Below are 25,396 nucleotides of genomic sequence, written 5' to 3' on the forward strand. Positions count from 1 at the left end.
AAATTTTAAGGAATTTGAAGGTCATTGTGTTTTGCAAGTACCCCAAAATGAATACTGTCAGTGTGTACAGTAGCTACTTAGATACAATGCGAGAAATAAAATTCCAACGTGTGGGGGCTGAAGTGGATAATCGATCAACCAACCCAGTTAGGATATAATTATGTAGATTACTGTAATAGTTCATTCTGTATAGTTTTTGAAGTTCCTTTAAAAACATGGGCATCACTAAGATGTTTATCTAAAACGGGATCAATTTTTGCACTATAGTCTATCAGTTCTAAAAATACCCTTTTGTTTACCGAGTCACTTTTTTTATTATGTCCACAAAGAGAAAGGTTACATGTACCGCATAGTTTTAAGATATTTAAAATTTTTGAAAGAAGCAATCGATTTTTCTTAACTGTTTCGTTATGACTATTTACTATTTATTTGTTCTGCATAAGCACTATTTAAACAAGAAGCAATATTTACTCTTCCTAAAAGTAAAAAACTCACCTACTAACTATACAACCTAACTATATAAAGCAACGGGTCGTCCATCCTCTTCATGTCAGCCGTCAACCCCTCGGCGATTTCATCAAGTACCCTTCGATAGGCATTCACTTTTTCCAAAGTTTTCCTTGTAGATTCACGCCTAAATTGAACTTCATTTTTGAATTCGTTTTCCTTCATTCTAAGGCACTCTTTGAAACCGCCGTACCAGACAGTTTTAAATTCCTCGAATTGGATATGTCGTTGGACTCGATCCGTCCGTATCAAGTCGATATCCAATCCGTCGGTTTGTCCCGGGGTTGATATCGGCACATCGTCATCGATGAGTCGTTCCACCGTAGAGCTGCAGCAGGCTGCAATGGGAGATGATGGTCCCTCAACGACTGGGCCTCCAGCATGCTGCCTCGTTGGAGATGGTAGCTGTGGTCCCAACTCTTGTGGCGATGATTGCACCTTCTTCAAAGGTGGTGGTGGAGAAGAGGATCGCTCCAGCTCAACGGTGCGGTCGGAGCTGATGCTGTCATCGATTCGTCTCGGGGTTGACGTGATGGCCGTGCGGAAGGTCGGCACATCGTCGTCGACAGCGCGTTCCACAGTAGAGCTGCAGCAGGCTATAACAGATGATGGCCCCTCGCCTCCAGCATGCTGCCTCGATGGTGATGGTAGCGGCGACGAGGATTTCCTCTTCTTCAAAGGTGGTGGAGAAGAGGACCGTTCCAGCTGAACGGTGCGATCGGAGGTCTCGCTGTCGTCCAAGACGATGATGCTGCCCATCAGTACAGCTTCCTTGGCCCGATTACTGATAAAATTATTATCGACTCTACGGTCGAAGGACGCCTCCCATTCGTCGTCCGTTTCCTCATCGTCACTGGCACTCACTCTTTTCTACCCCAGATTAACTTTATTTGAAGCCATTTTGACTCTTCGAATATCAGAACTGATCTGAATGCACAGCCGAGTTACACTGAATGTTAAATATATCAATGTACCCCCGCCGAATATCTCTTGCAGGTGGTAATGCAGTACCAGTTTCTTTGTTTAAACGCTTCAACAAACTGCATTGCCAGGTGCTCGAATACAGGTTTCTTTGTTCGGCACCTTTGCAGACATAAAATTATGTATGAAATGTGGTCTCTATGCAGCGCGTCCTACACGACCGAGACGGCTTTAATTCTTGTTTTATTTTGAATTCTTTAACTTGCGGACCGAAGCGCTCAGACAGAAATAAAACAAGACGACAGCTCTCTCCGGCGCATCAAGCCAACACGGCCAAGGCAACATTATTCATGTTTTATTTTAAATTCTTTAACCAGTTGTATGCAGTACATTATACTCGTTTATAAAACTCGCTCTACGAACATAATAAGACAATTTAAAATCATGATATTAAGCGATGGCTTGGTTTTACCTTTTCGTTTTTAAAATCTTTCTCATTTTAATCCCTACTACAAGTCTACGATATCTATAAAATGAACTCGACATATACATTAAAATTTAGTTTAATAATCAAATATGTACAGTGAAGCAGAAACGTTAAAAACCATCAATAATAAACTCGAGTTAGAGTTATTAAAAAAAACATGTGTTAAAAAGGCGACGGCTCTGTTCTGGAATCGGGGCAGAATAAATAATACCATTTGTAAAAAGTGCTGGGTGGATAAAATGTGTAAATAGAGTATGATCAGGGGGATTATTTAAGAAAAACATGCTTAACGGTAACATTGATGAATAAAATCTATAACTATAAAGATCGAATGTACTTCTTGTTGGAGGCTTTAAGAAGAATGCATATTAACCACGAATGGATGAAGTTGTATTTGGAGAAAAGGATAACTGTAGATGAGTTATTTACGAAAATTCAAATAAATGCGCAGCAACTAAAATTAATTCAAGAACTATTACCCCATAGGATTTTGGTCAAACAGCGGCCAGTACAAAACACATCCTTATTTTATAAAATATTGCCATCTGTGTAGCTGTACAAATTTGTTGTTTTGAATTTAATTTGTAATATGTATTTATAGATATGTATATGCAATAAGTCATAATATTTTATTCTTAACACTTAGTAAAAATTATTGTAAATTTGTAGTAATAAAATTATATTTGTGTATTGTAATTACCGTATTGTAAGTAATAGTATATAAAATATATTTGATGTGTAATTACAGCAATTATATATATAAAAGTAAGTAATAAAGCCAGTGAAGTTTAGAAAATTGTATTTATTCGTAATGTGATCTTTTTTTTTCACGACATACCGTCATATGCACAGTCAGTCAGTTGTACAAATATATTTTAATAAAAATATAATTATCTCCAGTAGAAAAGCTATTGAGATCTTAGTCTATAATTCTTAATTAAATTTAATTCAAGACAGAAGAGGGAAGGAAGCAACACATAAGAGAAAACTATGTTATTTTTTTTAAGTCGTTTATTTTTTTTATTGCATTTTTCGAAATTATACATCTAACTGAGTTCGATAGCACACATTTTCACCTACCGTCCTTATGTAAAATTCTCCGCTACTCCCACCACAGACTTACAAAATAATCGTAAAAAATGTTTAGTGCCATCAGTTCATAGCTCTTTATTACCACTTTAGAACAAAAAATGATCACCTTTCTATCAGCTCAAATAACAGAAAACTTAAAAATTTTTTCACTTTTCCGTATGTATAACCCGAACGGTGGGTCTGACAGCGAACTTTATATGAACTTTTTTTCTCTACTCAACCATTTATATAACATACTAAAATTTTAAGAAAATGGTACGATTCGTTTCGTTTTTAGAATTTTCAATTTATAAGCAAAAATTTAAAAATTTGGTAAGGTACAGTAACTTTACTTATAATTTTATTTCACCCAAATATGTTATATGTAGGTATAGGTAATCGAAAATAATTTAATTTTTTTCATTCGAAATTAAAAAAATGTGACCTTGACATTTGGTCTTGAGCTGTTTTTGAGAAAATAGCATTGAGCGACTCCAAACTAATTAGTGCAAGATGCAATACATTCACGTTAGTTTTCAACAGCTTTAACAAAAAATTTGAAAACTTTGAAGAAAAACTACTTTTTTTGAAAAGAAACGTTAATTTTTTAGATAGATTTTTTCTGACTGCAAATTCGAAAAGAGCGTCCCCGAAACCATCGAGAACCATATTTTCACATTTTCACTTTTTCTAAGAACTTTTAACTCTGGAAATAAAAAAAATTATAATATTTTAATTTTTCGATATTTATTGCTTGTTACTACGAATAAAATAAGGAAATGATCTTTTCATACTTTCTTTATTTAAAAATCATAATTACATTATGTGTCTTGTCTAGCCCTAACCATTTAACGAGTAGTTTACCATTTCGGTCTCTTCTGATGACTTTTTCAATAGAAATCGTGATGTGTAGTTTTCTGAATTTCCTCTCCATAAAAGGCTCCTTGAATTTCTTGGTTGTATTGATCTTTCAATAGATTGGTAGTTGGATTAGTACTATTAACCTTTCTTATTATAAACACCTCGTTGCTCCAATTTGGTGTGTAAGATTTACTAAATGCCACTCTGTATTTGCCGATTCTTACATAATCCCCGACTTTAAACTTTACTGGTTTCGGATCGACGGTTTTTAAATAGCTATAAGCTATTTGCAACAGCTTAGTAGCATTTTTGTTATTTACTTTAATGGGAGCCAGACCGTGCGTTCGATGTTGTCTCAATATACCTGTTTACAATCTCCGGTAATATATTTATCTATTTATAAGTCCGTTGAAGGCTGAATTGCTTCCACATTAAGTTTTTCAGTGTTCTGTTTACCCTTTCCACAACACTAGCTTTTAAATTTGAGTACGTGCTGTAATGATTAATTTTGAATTGTGTCATCAAGTTCTTAAATTCTTTATTGTAAAACTCCTTGCCTAAATCTGTCTGACAATTATGTGGTATGTACTTCATCTGGGATAAGATCTTAGCCATAGCATTACTCACTTCTTTTGCGGTTTTGCGTTTAACAGGTTCCGCCCACACAAACTTGCTAAATACGTTTATAACGATGAGAATGTATCGGTAACCCTTGTTAACCTTTGCATAAGGTATCATTTCCACCAAGTCTGCTTGAATTAAATCATTTAATCCTCTAACTAAAACGTGTCTTCTTCTAAAATTTTTTCTAGCTGGCTTATGGAGTTCGTTTACTACTACTTCTTTGATACTAGACATTCTTTGCTATAGGACACTGTAAAACTATTTCTGCATATAAAGATGGGTATCCTGGTACGACATCGAAAAATAATTTATCTCCTTTATTTATAGTGCGTCCAATAAGACTTTTCATCTTAAAGGCTGATCCGAAATTAAGAAACATGTCACAATCGACTGGAAAAATATCTACATATTCGATTTTTCCAGATACCGGAAAAATGTATTCCTCTTTTTTATTCTCCAACGTATACCTATTCAATGATTTGTTTTCAAAACCATTTATCTTTAGTATACATTTACTATGATGTAACGAGGGTTCACAAATATAAAATGGGGCCGATTGTGGGGAAGACATCACAGTTGGTGAAACATAAGGAACATATCTATCTTTTAAAATATGTCTACCAAATTTATCGATGGGCATGTTTATCAAATAACAGTTTATGATTAAATGGGGTTTATTTCGTGAAATTTTTTATTTTATAATTTTTGCCTCTCTGAGCTCGTCAATAATCGCTATCAGTTCGTTATTGTGTGAATTATTTCCAGCCATTTGTGACGCTATCAACAACCGCATTCTATTAATTATCTCATTAGGGTCATCGAAGTAGACGTAATCGATTTTATTATTGGATAAGTCTAGCAATCCACCTTTAGTGTAAGATTTTAGCGATTGTGTTCTACGGAGAGGTTTATTTGGTGGAGGAGGTTTGGAGAATGGTTGTGGGTGTGTTATCGATTTCAAAATTCCCTTTTTTATTAGATACGGTCTAATTATTGTTCTATATTTTTCTGTTTGCGTCCCCTGAATCTGCTCTTCAGGTTTGAGGTTTCTACGGTATGCATTAGATCTATTTAAAATATCCATATAGTTATCTAAATCTGATTGCTTGTAACCTATAGGTTGTTTCTTAAACAGTAACTCATACAATCCGGGAGTTCCACTATAAGTTACACCTCCTACTTTAATATCTTTTCCAATAATGTCTAGATCTGCTCCTCCAATTTTAAATTTCTCTGTTTCGACATCATGCTTTATTCCATATTGACGAACAATTTCCTTTTCATCTCTTACGGATAAATCTATATATTGCCGTGGTAACGGGTTATAGGCTTCTAAGTATTCTTAAAAAACTTTTGTGTTGGAAAGGTCTTGAAGAAAAGCACGACTTTTTTCCAGTTCTTGGTTAATCAAGTCGCTACTGTTCTGGTCTTCCGTAACTGACTCTGTTGGAACATACTGAAACGTATCTTCGAGAAAACTAGGCATTGACATAGGTAGTTGAGGCTAGTTAAATGTGTCAACTTTTTAGGTGTAAACGCTGGTGTTTCGAATTTAACATTCGTAGGTTCTTGTTTAATCGCTACATCTGTTTTAATGTTAGATAATAGTTTATGCAACGGCTCCGTAATAGGTTTATAACTTTTTTCCAATTGAGCCTGTGATTGGGCTATGTCTGATTTTAAATTTCTATATTTTTCTCGAACAGATTTTCTGATTTTAACCAGTTCTTTTGCTAGTTCTTTATTCATTGTCATTATCGTTAATGATGATGAAGTATGATAAGTGCATATTTATTTATAATAAGAGCAGTCAGGTTGGCCGAGTGGTCTAAGGCGCCTTGTTTAAGCCTGGGTTCCGTAAAGGAGCGTGGGTTCGAATCCCACACCTGACAAACTTTTTATGGTAAAATGTAGGCATCAAACACTTTTCTATACCTCCCCGATGATACCGGATAGTCTTTATCAATAACAAGGAATCCATATTTATCTTTCCAGCATTCACCGCATATGTACGTGATCATCATAAATGTTTTAAATTTGTTACATCTTGCTTAAAAACAATAATAAAGTTCGAGTTATCCCTTATGAGCTGTTTTGGGATTGATGAATATGTCTGACACAAATAAAAACAGTCCGTATTTTTATGACGGCCGAAACAGAAATAGTCTCTCACAATGCTCTGATTGCAGCAAATTACATCGTCAAAAATTATTACAGAATTAGGTTTTATTTCACTGGGAGGAATCACCTCGTTGCCGTCACTGAATTCATAATATCCAATGTCTTTTACAGGACTTAGCAATTGTTTCAGGTATTGATATTTTGGTTGATATAGAGATTTCGAGTATAGGTAAACATTTTCAAAACGTAAACCGTTTGGATGCTCCAATAAACTTATCATAACATTTGTTTTTCCGCAACCCGATGCACCCACTAGTAATCCCCTCTTTCCCCCTCCAAATAGAGCGCCATGTTTTCTAGGGCTACTTCCTGAAGACACTATATCATGGTTTATAACTGGTAACAGAATTTTTTGTTGTTCGATCTTCATCGTTTAATCAAATGTAATCAACTAGAAATCTTTAAGAGCGTAAAGTATTTATAAGGAACTTTCCGCAAAGCAATTTAGTGTGTCTTAGATCTTTCTAAAAGTATATATAATGCTCGAACATCATACATCTTCAGTTAATCGTAGAGAAAAAAGCTTAAAGAGAGGATCGGGACTTGTCAATACACTTGTAAACAAACTCCCCTTCGAACTTCACTTACCCGACTATCACTACTGTGGTCCTGGTACCAAATTAAAAAAGCGATTGGCGCAAGGAGATCCGGAAAAAACAACCTTGACAGATTGTGTCGCGAACACGATATTCAATACAGCGAGAGCTCAGATCTGAAAGATCGTCATAAGGCTGACTATCAACTTGAACAGCGTGCTTGGGAGAGAGTTAAATCTAAAGACGCCAATCTAGGAGAAAAAGCTGCTGCCTGGGTTGTTACCAATATTATGAAAGCGAAAAGGAAATTGGGTATGGGACTGAAAAAGAAAGTCATACCAAAGAAAGGAAAAGGTATTCGTAAGAGACGTATAAAAAAAAGGATTATTCCAATACCCAGGAAAGGAGGATTCTTACCACTTTTACTACCAATATTAGGTGCTTTGGGTGCCCTTGGAGGTGGGGCTGCGGGAATAGCAAAAGCTGTTAACGACGCCAAAGCAAGCAAACAACAACTGGAGGAACAGCGAAGACATAATCTAGCCATGGAGCAGGCTGGTAAAGGATTGTATTTGCGTCCGTACAACAGAGGAAAAGGGTTGTATTTGGCTCCCTACAAAAAAAAACTCAAAATAAAGCTACCACGCCGTGCATTAACAAATATAGATTTGATAAAATTTGCAAAGAAATTAAAAATTTCCAATTTTCGCGGTGTTTTTATGAAGGATAATTTACCATCCATTATTAATAAAAACGAATGTGGTATCGTTAATTTAGATATTTCATCTGGACCCGGTACGCACTGGACTACATATGCAAAGAAAAATAATACTATAATATATTTTGACAGTTATGGGAATTTGCGACCTCCCAACGCCTTAACAAAATACTTTTTTAGCGATGGTAGCTTTAATATCGTAAAATATAACCATGAAAAATTTCAAAATGATAATGCTTATAATTGTGGTCATCTGTGCCTGAAATTTTTATATAATATATGTAACTGATCAATAAGCTTTACTTCAAATATAGTTCACAATTAAACAACATGTCTTTTACTTTTTCTCTTTCGGGAAATTCCTCAATATTGAGTGCAGATTTTAATCCACCGATATACTTAGATGATGATTCAGATTATGTTATTGGGTTATCTAACTTTGAAACATTCAATGTTATTCCAAACATCGATGAAACCAACAATAAATTACAATATGGTAACATCACTTTAACAATACCTACTGGAGCTTATGAAATTACTGACCTTAATAATTATATTCAAATGAACATTCAAACTCCTAATGAGATAAATATAATACCAAATCGTAATACATCTATTGTGAGAATTGATACTAATATTGACATTGACTTTGCCTCGGACAGTTCAATAGGTCGTCTATTAGGTTTTCACAAGAGAGTTCTTAAAGCGAATGAAATAAATATATCTGATTCTCCGGTGCAAATAATTAAGGTTAACACTATATACATAGACTGTAATATAGCTGTGGGATCATATTCCAACGGACAACCTGTACATATAATACATCAGTTTTTTCCAACTGTTGCGACGGGGTATAAAATAGTGGAAACACCACAAAATATTCTTTATTTCCCAGTATCTGTTAAGACGATCAATACTGTAAGTGTTAAAGTGCTTAATCAAGACGGAAAAATTGTCAATTTTCGTGAAGAAACCATCACAGTCAGACTACATTTAAAGAAGCTCTCATAGAATATGGTCGTTCGCTATAATAAACCTTATCATACACCAAGTGTTGTGACTAAGCGTAGTTATAAAAGAAGGTCAAAAGGCAAATATTTAGTTAGTCCGAAAGAGAACGTTACTAAAGTAACATCTGAACATAAACTATTCTTGAAATCGTAGGGTTTTGAAGTACTCATATAATGGATATTTTAAACGTGACATCAAGACCCTTTGTTGATAACTCAATTGCAAATTTTGAATTACATAGTTATCAACCATCTGTGTCCGGATCATTCGAATATAATGATGTAATTAGAATTCCTATCCACGAGGTTGATCTGTATACACTTCCTTCCGAAAGCCATTTATATATTGAGGGAAAATTAACAAAAGAAGATGAAACTAAGACTACAAAATTAAGATTTATTAATAATGGTGTTGCTTTCTTGTTTAGAGAAATTCGCTATGAATTAAATGGAGTCACAGTCGACACCAATAGAAATGTAGGATTAACGTCAACACTTAAAGCCTATTTGTCTTACAACGATAGCGAGAGTACTAAACTTCATAACGCTGGTTGGTCTCCAAAAGTACATAAATTGGGAGAAAAAATTACAGATGATGATGGAAATTTTAACGTTTGAATGCAAACGTTAAGTTAAGTGGAATACTTAATATGTTAATGGGCTATTTTGAAGACTATAAAAAAATTATTTTAAATATGAAACAAGAATTAGTTTTGATTCGCACTAATAATGACTTAGATGCTATCAGCGGTGCAGACGATACTGAAAAACCTAAAGTTACAATTAATAAAATTTTTTGGAGAGTTCCACACGTTTCAGTGGGCATTCCTCAACAACTGGCCCTAACAAAAATTTTAGATAAAAATACTGAAATACTGCTTCCATTTAGAAGTTGGGAACTGATTGAATATCCATCTTTAAGTGAGACGACCCAACATTCATGGTCCGTAAAAACAAGTAATAAGCTTGAAACACCCAGGCACGTAGTCGTCGCATTTCAGCATAATAGAAAACAAAAAATTACAAGTGATATGAGTTGGTTTGACAACATTAACTTGACCAATATTCGAGTATTTTTAAATAGCGAGAGATATCCATATCAAGATCTTTATTTAAATTTTAAGGCTAAGAAGCTTGCTTCTCTGTATGAGATGTTTTCAAATTTTCGAGCATCTTACTATGAAACAACGAAAGAACCTGTTTACACACCCGACGAATTTTCATCTATTTGCCCGATTGTGCATATAGATTGCTCTCGACAGAAAGAGACGGTGCAAAGTGGATCTGTTGCAATGCGGATTGAATTTGAGACAAGCGAAAACGTGGATAAAGACACTACTGCGTACTGCTTAATTTTACATGACAGATTATTCCGCTATAATCCTCTGACAAAAATTGTTAGACAGGTTTAATAACCGGTTAAACAGGTTTTATACCGTAACAACGTGTATATAAGAACAGTACACGATGATCTTCAGATATAGAAAAGCCTTGCAAGAGTTCATAGAAAAGCTTAAACAATTAAGAAGAGAAATTGATTTATATTATTTAAAAATATATGTGTTGAAACAGTTGAAAAACTTAAAAATATGACATTAGTATTAGACTTTCAAGGATTCAAAATTGAAAACAATAAATTTATCGTTAAAGAACTGGCTGCTTTTGACTCTCCGTCTTCTAATTGGCTGGGTTAAAAGAGGCGGGGCCAAGTGGTGGGAGGAAAGTAGTGGGAGGGGCGGATTAGAACTCTCCGTCTTCTGATTGGCTGGGCCAAAAAGTGGTGGGGGGTAAAATGGGGTGGGGGGGTGGATTAGAACTCTTCAACATACTCTACTTAAGTACTTCAATTTCTCTGGAAAAATAGTATTCGAGGTGTTATTTGAAATGCTGAAATTTCATCGACTCGCAAGTACCGGAAAGGTTATTTTAACAACCCCGAAATTTGAAAATAATAATATCTCTGATCTCATACATAAGTACTTCATTTTTTCTGGAAAAATAGTATTTGGGGTGTTATTTGAAATGCCGAAATTTCATCGACTAGCAAATATCGGAAGGGTTGTCTTAACAACCCCGAAATTTGAAAATAATAATATCTCCCCTCTCATTCATAATAAGTACTTCATTTTTTTCTGGAAAAATAGTATTCGGGGTGTTATTTGAAATGCTGAAATTTCATCGACTCGCAAGTATCGGAAGGGCTATTTTAACTTGAAAATAATATCTCCGCTCTCATACATAATAAGTACTTACTTAATTTTTTCTAGAAAAACAGTATTCGGGGTGTATTTTGAAATGCTGAAATTTCATCGACTCGCAAGCACGGGAAGGGTTATTTTAACAACCCCGAAATTTGAAAATAATAATATCTCCGCTCTCACGCAGAATAAGTACTTCATTTTTTCTGGAAAAATAGTATTCGGGGTGTTATTTGGAATGCTGAAATTTCATCGATTCGCAAGTACCGGAAGGGTTATTTTAACAACCCCGAAATTTGAAAATAATAATATCTCCGCTCCCATACATAATAAGTACTTCATATTTTTCTGGAAAAATCGTTTTCGGGGTGTTATTTGAAATGCTGAAATTTCATCGACTCGCAAGTACCGGAAGGGTTATTTTAAAAACCCCGAAATTTGAAAATAATAATATCTCCGCTCCCATACATAATAAGTACTTCATTTTTTCTGGAAAAATCGTATTCGGGGTGTTATTTGAAATGCTGAAATTTCATCGACTCGCAAGTACCGGAAGGGTTATTTTAACAACCCCGAAATTTGAAAATAATATCTCCGGTCTTATACATAAGTACTTCATTTTTTCTGCAAAAATAGTATTTGGGGTGTTATTTGAAATGCTGAAATTTCATCGACTCGCAAGTACGGGAAGGGTTATTTTAACAACCCCGAAATTCCAAAATAATAATATCTCCGCTCCCATACATAATAAGTACTTCATTTTTTTCTGAAAAAATAGTATTCGGGGTGTTATTTGAAATGCTGAAATTTCATCGACTCGCAAGTACCGGAAGGGTTATTTTAACAACCCCGAAATTTGAAAATAATAATATCCCTGCTCTCATACATAAATGAAGTACTTAATTTTTTCTGGAAAATAGTATTTGGGGTGTCATTTGAAATGCTGTAATTTCATCGACTCGCAAGTACCGGAAGGGTTATTTTAATAACCCCGAAATTTGAAAATAATAATATCCCCGCTCTCATACATAAATGAAGTACTTCATTTCTTCTGGAAAAATAGTATTTGGGGTGTCATTTGAAATGCTGAAATTTCATCGACTCGCAAGTACAGGAAGGGTTATTTTAACAATCCCGAAATTTGAAAATAATAATATCTCCGGTCCCATACATAATAAGTACTTCATTTTCGCTGGAAAAATAGTATTCGGGGTGTTATTTGAAATGCTGAAATTTCATCGACTCGCAAGTACCGGAACGGTTATTTTAATAACCCCGAAATTTGAAAATAATATCTCCGCTCTCATACAAAATAAGTACTTAATTTTTTCTGGAAAAATCGTATTCAGGGTGTTATTTGAAATGCTGAAATTTCATCGACTCGTAAGTATCGGAAGGGTTATATTAACAACCCCGAAATTTGAATCAATTCGTTATAAGCATAGCAAAGATTTCATAAATAATATGATTTTAATAACCGACCAATACGGCCCTGTACAGTGAAAACGGCGAGACATAGACACTTGCTTTATAAGGCAATTCTGAATTGTTTATTGAGTTCTATTTGTGGTTAATGTTTGATTCACTCGAACTGAAACACCCTGTATAGACGTGCTACGATTGTGTGGGGAAAAATCTAATGACAAATACGGCCAAAAGAAATTGAAATATTTTCAAGTACGTAACTTCACCTCTAGGAGGTGTACCATAACAGCACCAGTCTGGAGTCTGGAATTGTGGGGAGGGTAGCAAAGCTACAGCACTTAGGCCCCATTGGGCACCTTGTACATCCTCCCATTAGAGAGATCAATCCTCCTGAGCCGCCAACCAGCCTATTACAGTGAAAAAAGTGGTGACGTTGCTCAGGGGGGTCTCTTTAATATAGGCCATTGAAGGCCAGCGTTCTCCCAACATGGACTCTCTTGTTGACGAGACGGCAGTGCATTCACATAGTAAATGCAACACCGTCTCGTCTTCCTGTTCACAGCCCCTACAAAGAGGACACACTTCCCCATATTGTAAAGGTGTTTCCTTAGCCAACAGTGTCCAGTTTGAATACCTGTCACCAGGCGAAGATTTGATCTAGACATAGCCAGGTATTTTTTGGCTGTGTCTTTGCTAGGATACACTAAGAGCTCCTTAGCAAAGTGACAGCTGATTGTTTCATCCCACCGTTTCATAAATTCTTTGTGGGTGTCTTCCTTGATAATTCCAACAAGTGCCGACAATGGAAGCACACTGGAGGGGCCGGGTCCAAAAATGTTGAGGCCCGATGCGCTCCTGGCTAGCTTGTCAACTTCTTTATTGCCATAGCACTGCTCGTGTCCCTTTACTCAGCATACAGATATGTTGTTAGCGGCCGAGGCCACAACCAGTGCTTCATGGCATTCCCATACTGTCCTAGTCATTATCTTATGATTACGTAAGGTCAGTAGTGCTTGTCTACTATCCGTGTAGATTCTAATGGTTTTGCCCGTAGTATGCTTGCGGGAAATTTCCTTAGCGGTTGTGGTTATGCCTGCTAACTCCGTTTGTACAACGGTAGCATGCCTATCCATTGCCCACTGATATCGGATGTGCAGGGATCTAGAGTATATTCCACATCCCGCACCCTCCTTCCTTTTTGATCCGTCTGTGAAGATGTTAATTACATCTCCACAGGCGGTCTCCTCCTGTCTCTTAATGAGTACGGTGTAGGGTTTGTCAAACGCAAACCGGGGAACAACACCAGTATGAAGGACCCCAAAATAGATACAACGATATAGTTTTTTTTTCATGGCTTGGCAGACCATTAGTTAAGGAAAACAAATAGACAAACCGGAGGTAAATATCTTTTTTTCGTTTTCAAGCTGTTGCTAAAATAGTGAAGTTACGCTAGAACATCCTCCTTTATTTAGTTCTCTAAATAACATTGTAAAACTATACCGAGCTTGTTTTTAAAAAAGTACTTGCTTTATTTTGAGATTTTTTTGATAACTATACTTTAATTTACTTTACAAATGAAAAATTATGTCAAACGACATGTGACAACTCGTGCAAAATTAGTGTCATTTGTGTGAGAAAAGTACTGTGTTCCATATGAAATTCCCAGGTTTACAACTAATTCCCTAACACTTATTTGGGGATTTATATAGACACAAGTCAACACATTAATAATATTATCTTCCGTTCTTGCACGGCGACGTCTTCTTAAAAAATGTAGTGGTTGAACTTGCCCAGTTTGTCTTAAACGTCTGGCTAAACGCTGAAATACTTTTCTGGAGTGGCGTATTCTACGAGGGATCGATAAGCGTATTCTCTTGAAGCTATAACGGCATTTTCCAAACATTGAAAATAAACTGTCAATGTATCGTACGCTTCCACATTCGTAAAAGGCATTTTCCTTGTTCACAAATATTTTTCTCACACAAATAACACTAATTTTGCAATAGCAAGAGCTGTCACATTTAATTTGACATAATTTTTCAATTGTCTATTTTCATAGGGCGACTGCCTCGTTATGGAAAAAAAATTAATAAAAAAATGAAAAATTGTTGCTATCAAAAAAATTTCAAAATATAGCTTCTATCTCTTCTCTTGGTATAGTTTTGCAATTTAATTTTGGCTTATGCCATGTCAATGTTACATATTTAGGCCCGGTATTTTGAATCTCGGTTAAGCCTTGATTAACTAATCAGGCGATTAGACTGTGATTATACTTTATCAAGTAAAACACTATATGTACAGTCTAATAGTCTGATCAGTTAATCAAGATTTAATCGAGACTCAAAGTACCGGGCCAAAGAGAACTAAATAAACGAGAATGTATATCGTTGCATTTAATTTTTTTTTGTAAACGGAGACAATTACAAAACTTTTCTGATTAGCATCGTCTTCCGTTGCGAAGGAAAATAATATTTTTATTCTCATATCATTAAAAAAAGGTTCAAATAAAGCTTGTGAAGGGTTTAACAGTGTATCTAAAAAGTATATTTTCAACTTAGTTATATAAACGAAAATTCGAAAAAACTACAATTTTCTGTAACACTATAGCAGTTGCGCCCCCTAGCGGTGAAGTTACAAATTTGAAAATATTTTAAATCAATTTCTTTTGGCCGTATTTATTAATAGATTTTTTACCCCATAATCGTAGCACGTCTAGTTTCCTATATGCAAGCGGTTCGTACCGTTAATAGATCACCCTTACAATTTTTGAACATTGTTAGTTATAGTATAGTTTAATATTATTATAAGTGGTGAAATATCTCCCGATCTTCCCCTACTACTCGACCACGTACGCGCGCTCGGCCGTTTTTGAGCATTTTTGAAGGAATTTTTCACCTATTTTGCATCATTTTATCAGAAAATTAGAATAAACGTTTTGTAGTAGGTGTTTATACCTCTACTTTTAAAATATGGCTGAAAAATTAAAATCGGATCACCTCGCAAACAAAACCTCTATTGATTGGAATTGTAACTGTAATTGGAAGGAATTGTAATATGGATCAATAGAGTAAATTTCCGATGAATTTTGATTAAATATATAAGGTGTTCCATTTAGAAAAACCAAGTTTTAGCTGTTCGAAGTTAAGCAAAGACAATAAATTTTCACTACATTGGGTGAAATTAAACAGTTTTTAAAACAACTGTAACAAAAGATAGGCATTCCCGTATCTCCCTCCAAATATCGATAATTCAGCTTGCCCGATGTAAAAAATAGGCAATTTTGAATTAGGCTATCGAAAACTTTTTTTGATAGAATTGAAATATCTCGAAGACCATTAGAAACAGATATAGGGAAGCTTGATAAAAGTTACCCTAAAATTACACGTAGAATCTAAATATGCAAAAATATTCAGAGTGTTCCATTTAAAATAAACAAGTAGATTGAGACAATGGCATTATTTTATTCAAAGAGAGCACCCCCAAAATATGCACTGAAATATCCACTTTAATTATAACATATAACTGTAGATTGTGTTTGTAAACAACCCATCTGTTACACATTTTACATTTTTTCAAGTATCACAAAAATACTAACAGCATACCACCTGTACAATCACTTAAAAGACAGTCTGTAGATATACTCTGATGTGTTTTCGACTCGCAACTCTCATTAATTCATTTGTTAATAACATTTTAGTGCAAAAAAGTATTTTTTTAGTTTTTTGTTTATAAAACCAAAACTACTAGAGCAATCTCAATTTCGTCAATGGAAACGGAAATTGTAGGAAATTAAATTTCGAAGAAAATGAGAGGTCGAGCTATCCGATCGTCTGATTAGAATCGGAGAAAATCCGGAAAAACTGGAAAATTCGGCATTTTTTTCAACTTTGTTTATGAAGATTAAGAGCTGATTGAATTTGGCACAGAAGTAGATAATTATATCAACTTTAAGTGTGCAAAAGACAGGCACTGTCCTACCATTAGTTTTTGCGCAATTGCAATTTCAAATTTTTTATGCATTTTTATGCCGGGAGTCTGTATAGCCCGATTTTAATTCTAATACCGGTTTTCAAAACTATAAGTAAAATACTATAAAACCTATGTATATTTCAAGTTTTTGTTAAAATGCCGCGAAATGGATGAAACATGCACCTGAACATCGGTGTAAACGGCCGAGCGCTAGTAGTAGGGGAAGCGTACATAGATACATAGGCCCGCTGCGCGGAACGTCGCTTCCCCTTGTTCCCCCACTACTCGCTCGATCGCGCGCGCTCGACAAAAAAATGCATACAAAATTTGAAATTGCAATTGCGCAAAAACTAATGGTCGGACAGTGCCTGCCCTTTGCACACTTAAAGTTGATATAATTATCCACTTCTATGCAAAATTTCAGCTCTTAATCTTCATAAATGACAAACTACAAATTTTTGAAGAAAATGCCGAATTTTCCGTTTCACCCGGATTTTCTCCGGTTCTAACCAACCGATAGGATCGCTCGACCTCTCATTTTCTTCGAAATTTAATTTCCTACAACTTTTCCATAGACGAAATTGAGATTGCTCTAGTAGTTTTGGTTTTATAAGCAAAAAACTTTTAAAAAATGCGTTTTTTGCACTAAAATATTAATAAGAAATGTATTAATGAGACTGTATTTTAAATGATGGCACAGGTGGTATGCTGTTAGTTTTTTTGGTCACACAAAAAACCTATATTGATTGGCCTATATGCCTCACCAAATCTGATTATTTTCGTAAGTATTTAACTAGCAATAATTTATAATGAAGAAAAATTAACTGAAACCAAAAAATTCTACTAATTTTGTTTATCTACAATATACAGGATGTAACTTTAAGTGTGGGTCAGTTTTTCAGGGGTAAATCGTACGTGTTCCCCTGAACACGAGTCTGAAATTATTTTTTTTTTTTAATCAAATAAATAGTCGAGTTATAATTAGTTTTTTAAAACACACTTTAATACGTGTGTATGCCGTCGCATGTATTACAAATACATGAATTGTAAGCAACATGCAGTGCATGTGAGGGGAAATAGTGCGGGTCAACACTGACAAAGCGAAGTTGTTGTTCCGCATTTGGAGACAGTAAATTTAACTGTAAATATGAATATTTTTCATCGCTGGAAGCCATCAACAGACTATGTATTTATTTTTGTGTATTTGATTAATGCTTGAGTTTTTTGCTAGGTTCCTCGTTAAGTGTTTGTTTGGCGAACACTCACTCAACAAAAGTAACTCGCGGCGAATGGTGTGGAATTGTACATGGGCTACGACTAAAGCGCGCCGTTATTTGAGGTTCCACTAGATTCTCCAGCGGCGGTGTATGAAAATTACTAAAAAAAAAAGGTTAAAAAAAAAGTTTATACGACGGAATTTGAAAAAAGAATCTATTGATACGTGCTTCTAAAAGTCAAAGGAAGCCTCTATATAAATATGATCCCAATTAAACTTACACCCTGTATTTAACTTTGTAATAAAACATTGATATACTCACCTCTCTAATTACTATGTAAACAAGAACAAAACAAAAGCAAACATTTTGTTATTAAGCATCATCACATGCTGTTATAGAACAAGAATTAATAAGCGTTATAATTCAAACTGCTAAAATGTCTCCTTTAAACAAATACCTGCAGACGTAATAAAATTTATTCGAACGAATTTATTCACTCGTTTCACAATCCATAACAAAATATATGTATATGCATGTATCTCTTTGGCAATACAAAGTGGGGTTAATTGAAATTACACTATTTTGGTGACATTAATTCTAGTTAAATAAGAGATTAACAATTATCTTTCATATCAGAAGTGCTAATAGTCAATAATAAAAATATAAATTATTATTTCATTACTCTTCAGTGTAGTATTGGTATTTCTAAAGCTTTACGCGGGCCATCGCTAAGCAAACATAAGCTTTATTCTAACTGCTCAGTGAATATGTAATTAACAAATTTTCTTATAAGTGAGCGTGTATATAATATTGCTGATTTCTACATTTGGATATAAATATTTGAGGGATATCCAATATTTGTAGTGGCTGTAATGAGAAGGGACACCATCGTGCATGAACCACATTTATTCGAGAGTCCCAGGAAGTTCTTGCTGAAGGAATTCCAAATCTTGCAGGTAGAGCGATAGGCCCCAAAATAACACTTCCTACAATCCTGCACCAGACGTTAACTGAAATTTCGTGTTGGAAGCTCTTTGATTGCGTGTGGATTTTCTTCGCTCCACACGTGAGAGTTTTTCCAATTAAAAACACCTCTACAGATAAAAACAGCTTCATCTGTCAAGGCAGTTCTCCCTAGAAAAATGTGATCCCTGTTATGTATCTGGAGAAATTATTCGCAGAATGTTAATCGCAGTGGGCGGTCTGGTTGAAGCAAATTTTGTACAGGGTTAAAATGGAAACATTGTAACTGTTGCCTGAGGCGTATAGTTAAAACGGTTTTGCGGCCAACTTCTGTGGCTACTGACAAACGACAAATACTAATTTCGGAATTTTTCAGGAAGATTCCAATTTCTCCTAATCTGGTGAATAAAGAAGCAAAAATGTATGAGAAGGCTGTTTTTTACATGTATGTAACTAGGTTTTTGCTAGTAGGTGAGGAAAAAATTGTTCTGCACGGGAGCAAACCGGGAAAACTCGGGAAATGGCTGGAAAACTGCAAAAAAACTTATTTCGTGAATGACTTGAAAAGTATTGAGAATTTCACAAACATGCAAATGACCAAAATTGTTTTCTACAAAAAAGATCTCTATGGATTTTTTCGTATAATGCGCTATTTAAGAGATATTTAGGGATTTACATAAAATTACGGTTGTTATGCAAATCAGCCAGAAAAACACGAATTTCAAAGCGGCGCCACTAAATGTGCGACTACTCTTTCGTTGGAAAAAACAAATTTAGTGTATAACTTGAATAACATTAGGAAATTCGCAAACATGCAAAGGACCAAAGTTATAAGGTAATTTATAAGTTGCGTAATACATTTTCTGTCGTATTGTCGCAATTGATGATAGCATTTCAGGAGGCATTGAATTACTCACAACTTTTCACATCGGATCATTCCCAAATATCCAGGTAAAAAACTAGTAAAATAAATAGATGGAAAGAGCAGGTTCTGAGCTACAATCTGCTATAGTGTTAATGCCGTATTCTTCTCCGGTACCTAATTTGTATTAAGGGTGTTTTCATTCCTGCCTCTTTCTTCGGTTGTTTCTCTAACTTTTGAATACATTGAATGAAAATAGAGTTATGATTTATTCTTGTCATATTCTTAAAGAACGGATTTCAAAAAATAAATCCACATACTATACATATACTGAGACAGAATATTTAGATGTTTTCTCTGGGCTGGAAGAAAAAAGTGGAGTCAGCGCTTATAGCCTAAAACTATGAACAAAATCAAATTTTTGCCGGAATTGATTCATACAAAATGTATTTCGGTTGATTTTATATTGCTAAATATTTGCCCAATTTGGTTTAGTCGATTGGCTATTCCATTAACTTTGTAAAAAAGCGTAAAGTTCGACTGCCAACTAAGCTCTACTTGCGACGATCCAACATAGTTTTCTTAAGGAACAAACTTTGTTTCATGCATTTTCATCAAGAAACGAAAAAGTAGTCGCATATTAAGTGACACCCTGCTTTGAAATACGTGTTTTTCTTATTTGCATAAGAATTGTCATTTTATGTAAATCCCTAAATATTTCCTAAATAACGCACTGTATGAAAAAATCAAAAGAAACCTTTTTTGTAGGGAATTTTATGCTCTACAACTTTTATCCTTTGAATGTTTGTGAAATTCTCAACACTTCAAGTTATTCACAAAATAAGTTTTTGCAGTTTTCCGGCCATTTTTCGAAATTTGCCGGTCCTCTCCAGTGCAGAACAATGTTTTTCCTCATGTACTAACGAAATACTAGTCACGTGCAAAAAATTGTGTACTTCGGAATTACTGCCATCTCAAAACCTCTGGTAACTGGACTAAATATTGTACAACAGGTCATGTCTGTTTGAAAGAGTACCGTCACTGCTTTTGTTGAGTATAGTTGTAATCTAGATATCTGAATAAGATAGGACTATGAGGATGTTGTTGTCCTAATAACAATGAACCACGATAGTGTTGTATCAGAGCTCAGACGAAAAGTGAGCTTTGGATAGGTATAGTATGAGTGGTGTGGGAAGAAAAATTGTTGGTATGGAAAAAGCATTAGGTATAGTTTTCACTAACAGAAGAAAGCCGAAGAAAGACCCTCCAACATTTGAAATACATTAATGTTTGAGCCTATTTTTCAAAATGAGATCTGATTGAACATTTGCCAAATTCAATATCTCTAAACCATTCAGCATTGAAATAGAAAATAGAGGACATGGAACTCAGTATATTTTATGGTTGGCTCTAAAACAGACAGTGAAATTGGAGCTGGAGTACTTATTGTTAATAGAATGGGAGTCTAGGCAACAAAGAATCTACATCCTGTAAGCCTTTCCTAGGTTATTGCAAGATAAAATTTTCATTCTCAAACAACAAACTTTTTAAAATTGTTTGCAATTACTAATTGACAAGCACCAACCTGATGAAACTTTGTCGAGTTCCAGGACAAAAAATTATTGCAGAAAATGAGAAAGCAGGTGAACCTACAGAGGAAATGTCTACGACATAAAACTGAAAGTGAATCTAATTTGCCGCAGTGTTTAAAAACTCTGTGGAGAAACGAATCACAAATATGCAGTAAAAATAATAAAAATATATGTGGTTTATGAATATCGATCACGATTGTCACTGAAGTTACACTGCAAAAAGTTAGGAACATCAATTAAATATTTACAAGGTCTTTTATTTTTTTTATCTTATACAGGGAGTCAGGAGTCATTAATAATGGTACAATGGTATAGCTCAATGGCAGATTGTTAACGTCGAAATATAGCGATTAAGCCAAATATGCCTTAAGCAATTGTTGCTCCTTTTCATTCTACAGGGTGTCAAAGTTGAAAAAATATTTTCGATTTTTTGCTATATTTTAAGTATATATGGACCGATTGTTTTAAAAATTTGTAGTTTTACGTTTTTTTTGAGGTGGAAAATACGAATATGCAAATAGTGTTGCGGTCAAGTTTAGGGGGTGCTAGTTGTACTGTCCTGTCAATGTAAAAATATGTCGAACTTTTTATATTTTACAATTTTGAAATATTTAACTTGAAATTATTGAACTACGTTCAATTTAAAATAAAAAAGTTACAACTCGATAAACTCAACTGTTTTCGAGATACAGACGTTTTAAGTTTTTGAGATTCGACGGGAATTAAATTAGAAAATTATTTTTTCCAAAGTAGTAGGCATTGATATAATAAACTGACAACTGTCACTACAATACCATATTGTTTCTGCCAATTCTACTCAATTTGATTAGGAAGTAGTTTTTTCCTTGTCGTTATTTTTTAGAGAAGAGAATATCTTAATAGAATTTTCCCGCACTGTTGGATTGAACGCGGTGGCGAAGTACCTTGGCCTGCACGTAGCCCTGTTTTAAATCCGTTGGATTTTTACTTTTGGGGATACCTTAAATCTTTACTTTACAAAAACATTATTAATGGCCATCAACAACTGTGGACAAATATTCAAGAATCAGTTCATATTATCAAACAACATAGAACTTTATTCAACGTCAAACAAAAAAATAAAGGGCTAAGAAAGTGTATTAAAGTCGCTGATAGCTAATAATTTGTTACGATATGCATAATAAAATTTTCAATTGCTGTAATGTTTGTCTTAATTCTTAATTCAGGTTTGGTATCTTAAGACCTGCTAATTTTCTAATTTAATTCCCGCCGAATCTCAAAAACATAAAACGTCTGTATCTCGAAAACGGTTTAGTTTATTGATTTGTAACTAGTATACCTTTTTTGTTTATAGTTGAATGCAGTTCAATAATTTTTAGTTAAAAATTCGAAAATATAAAAAAACAAAGAGTTAGACAGTTTTTTATACTGATACATACTTAAAATATAGATGAAAATAGAACATATTTTTTTCAACTTTAACACACTGTAGAATGAAAAGAAGCAACAATTGATTAGGGCATGTTTGGCTCAATCACTATATTTTGACGTCTTGCTGTGTACCATTATTAATGACACCTTGTTAAATAATTTCCGGACTGGTTGCCAACTGGTCGGTTTAAACTTCTTGAAGTTTCGAAGAAACACTGGAACTGGAACATCTGTTGTATGTATTGACCTGTATCATTATTTCCATTATGAATCTAATATTTCGAGTAGTTCTAAACTTCCTCAGTTGATAATATTTGAGTTCCTAGTGCTTTTTTGTGGAGTTTTGGTCAAAATCTTCTGGCTTTCGCTAGAATTTTGTTATTGTTATCTTCATGCTAAGCTGTACCCCTGAGAAGTTACAAGCCTTGAAAGTGGGGTGTCAAATTTTGAAAAAAAAAATATTGTTTTATTTATACAGGGTGTCCCGAAATAAATGCAACAAAATTTGGTCAGAAATTCTTAAAAGAAATTTAAGGGACCCGTATTTTTTATTTTTGATAAGTGCGGCCCCCTTTCGGAGATATAGCCCCCTGAAACAAGCCCCTAAAAATTTAATTTTTTTTTATACTCAGAGCTCTATCGCACAAGAACCATCAAATTTGGTACACAGGGATTTTATGATATGTAGAATGCGATGCTGATAAGCTTTTTGGTAAGGGGCCCCACAAGACACTTTTTCGGGGGCCCCCTTGCTTTTGGGGCCACCGAACTTTAGTTGCATATTTAATGTTTAAAAAAATTAGTAGCCCCTTAGAAACTCCAGGGAATTTAAAAACTTTTTTCTCTTAAAATTTTTTCGAAAAAGCAGCGTTTTTCGAAAAAATGGCTAAATGTGATTGGATGCATATTAAGGTTCATATGCAATTTTAAAGTGTTAATAGTAGGTGGCTGGCATTCGCAATAAACAATCAATTTTATTCTGTGACAGTTAACCAGTGTCAAAGTGTTACCATTAGTTGTCAGTAATCACTGTTCCCCAAAAAATGGTGAGATTTTCTGTCCAAGAAAGGGTACAAATGCACCTAATTTACGGGAAGGCTCGTGGAAATTCACGTCTCGCATGCAGATTGTACGCCGAGTGATTTCTTGCACGCATACATCGGCAGCTAATGGAGACAGGATCCGTAGTTGTGAAAAAACCTAATTCAGGGAGAAGTTATTTATTAACTCCCGAACAGGAAGAAATTATCTTAAATTTAATTGAAGAAAATCCCGAAATAAGCATAAGACGCGCGTCATCTCAACTTGAGTTTCCCAGAACCAGAATACACCGCTTTATCAAACGACAACTGTTGAAACCTTTTCACTTTCAAAAGGCCCAGGAATTTAAAGTAGAAGATTTGCCACGAAGAAGAAATTTTAGCTTATGGGCTCTTCAACGTTACAACTTAAATCCGGGATTTATACGAAATTTTTTCTATACCGATGAGGCGAGCTTTACAAAAGATGGCCTAATAAATTTGCACAATCTTCATTATTGGGCTATGGCAAATCCATTTGTCTTAAGGCATACTCCTTCGCAAGAAAAATTTTCAATTAATTGCTGGGCTGGAATTGTCGGAGATTGCATAATCGCTCCATATTTATTGCCTCCACGATTAAATGATGAAAGATACCTTAATTTTTTGGAGCATGAACTACCGCTTCTTATGGAAGATGTTCCTCTCGGTATTAGACGCAATTTGTTCTTTATGCACGATGGTGCCCCACCACATCGGGGGCACTTTGTAACTGAGTGGCTGAATGAAAATTTCCAAGGGCGATGGATAGGTAACAATTCTCCACATGTAACATGGCCCCCCCGTTCTCCCTATCTAAATGCCATGGACTTTTTTTTCTGGGAGGCCATGAAGGATCGCGTCTATGCCGTACCAATTAGAACCCGGGAACAATTACATGAACGAATCCTTGCTGCGGCTGAAGAAATTAGATAGATTCCCAACATTCACACGAAAATACGTCAAAATTTCGTGGCACGTTTGCAGGCTTGTGTTGAACAAAACGGTTCTCACTTTGAACACGTTTTACGGAACTGACCAGTGTGATTTTAACAAACTTTTTTCAATTAAATTATTTAATCATGAAGTACCTTTAATTTTGTTATTAATTTCCAAGTTTATTGTACCTTATTTTGATATTCACATTTTCTTATTAATTGTTAATGTTTAAATTGTGATTTCTTTAAATTAGAATTAAATTTCTTTAAATTGTGATTTTTTACTACTACTGATCCTGTCTCCATAAGCTCCCGATGATGGTTAATGATAACTGTTACAGAATAAAATAGATTGTTTATTGCGAATGCCAGCCACCTACGATTAACACTTTAAAATTTCATATAAATCTCGATATGCATCCAATCACATTTAGCCATTTTTTCGAAAAACGCTTTTTTCGAAAAAATTTTAAGACAAAAAAGTTTTTAAATTCCCTGGAGATTCTAAGGGACTACTAATTTAAATAAAAAATTAAATATGCAACTAAAGTTCGGTGGCCCCAAAAGCAAGGGGGCCCCCGAAAAAGTGTCTTGTGGGGGCCCCTTGCCAAAAAGCTTATCAGCATCGCATTCTACATGTCATAAAATCCCTGTGTACCAAATTTGGTGGTTCTTGTGCGACAGAGCTCTGATATAAAAAAAATTAAATTTTTAGGGGCTTGTTTCAGGGGGCTATATCTCCGAAAGGGGGCCGCACTTATCAAAAATAAAAAATACGGGTCCCTTAAATTTCTCTTAAGAATTTCTGACCAAATTTTGTTGCATTTATTTCGGGACACCCTGTATAT

General features: G+C 34.7%; 1 protein-coding gene and 1 non-coding gene across 2 annotated transcripts in view; one reads left to right on the forward strand and one right to left on the reverse strand.

Moving 5' to 3' along the window:
* Positions 1-25,396, reverse strand: part of LOC108910460 — a 115,051-nt gene that overhangs the window by 31,476 nt on the left and 58,179 nt on the right. The window lies entirely within an intron of this gene.
* On the forward strand, positions 6,281-6,363 carry Trnal-uaa. The gene has a single exon. It is a non-coding gene; the product is annotated as a tRNA-Leu (tRNA).

Source organism: Anoplophora glabripennis, unplaced genomic scaffold, assembly GCF_000390285.2.
Source record: "Anoplophora glabripennis isolate ALB-LARVAE unplaced genomic scaffold, Agla_2.0 scaffold686, whole genome shotgun sequence".
NCBI lineage: Eukaryota > Metazoa > Arthropoda > Insecta > Coleoptera > Cerambycidae > Anoplophora > Anoplophora glabripennis.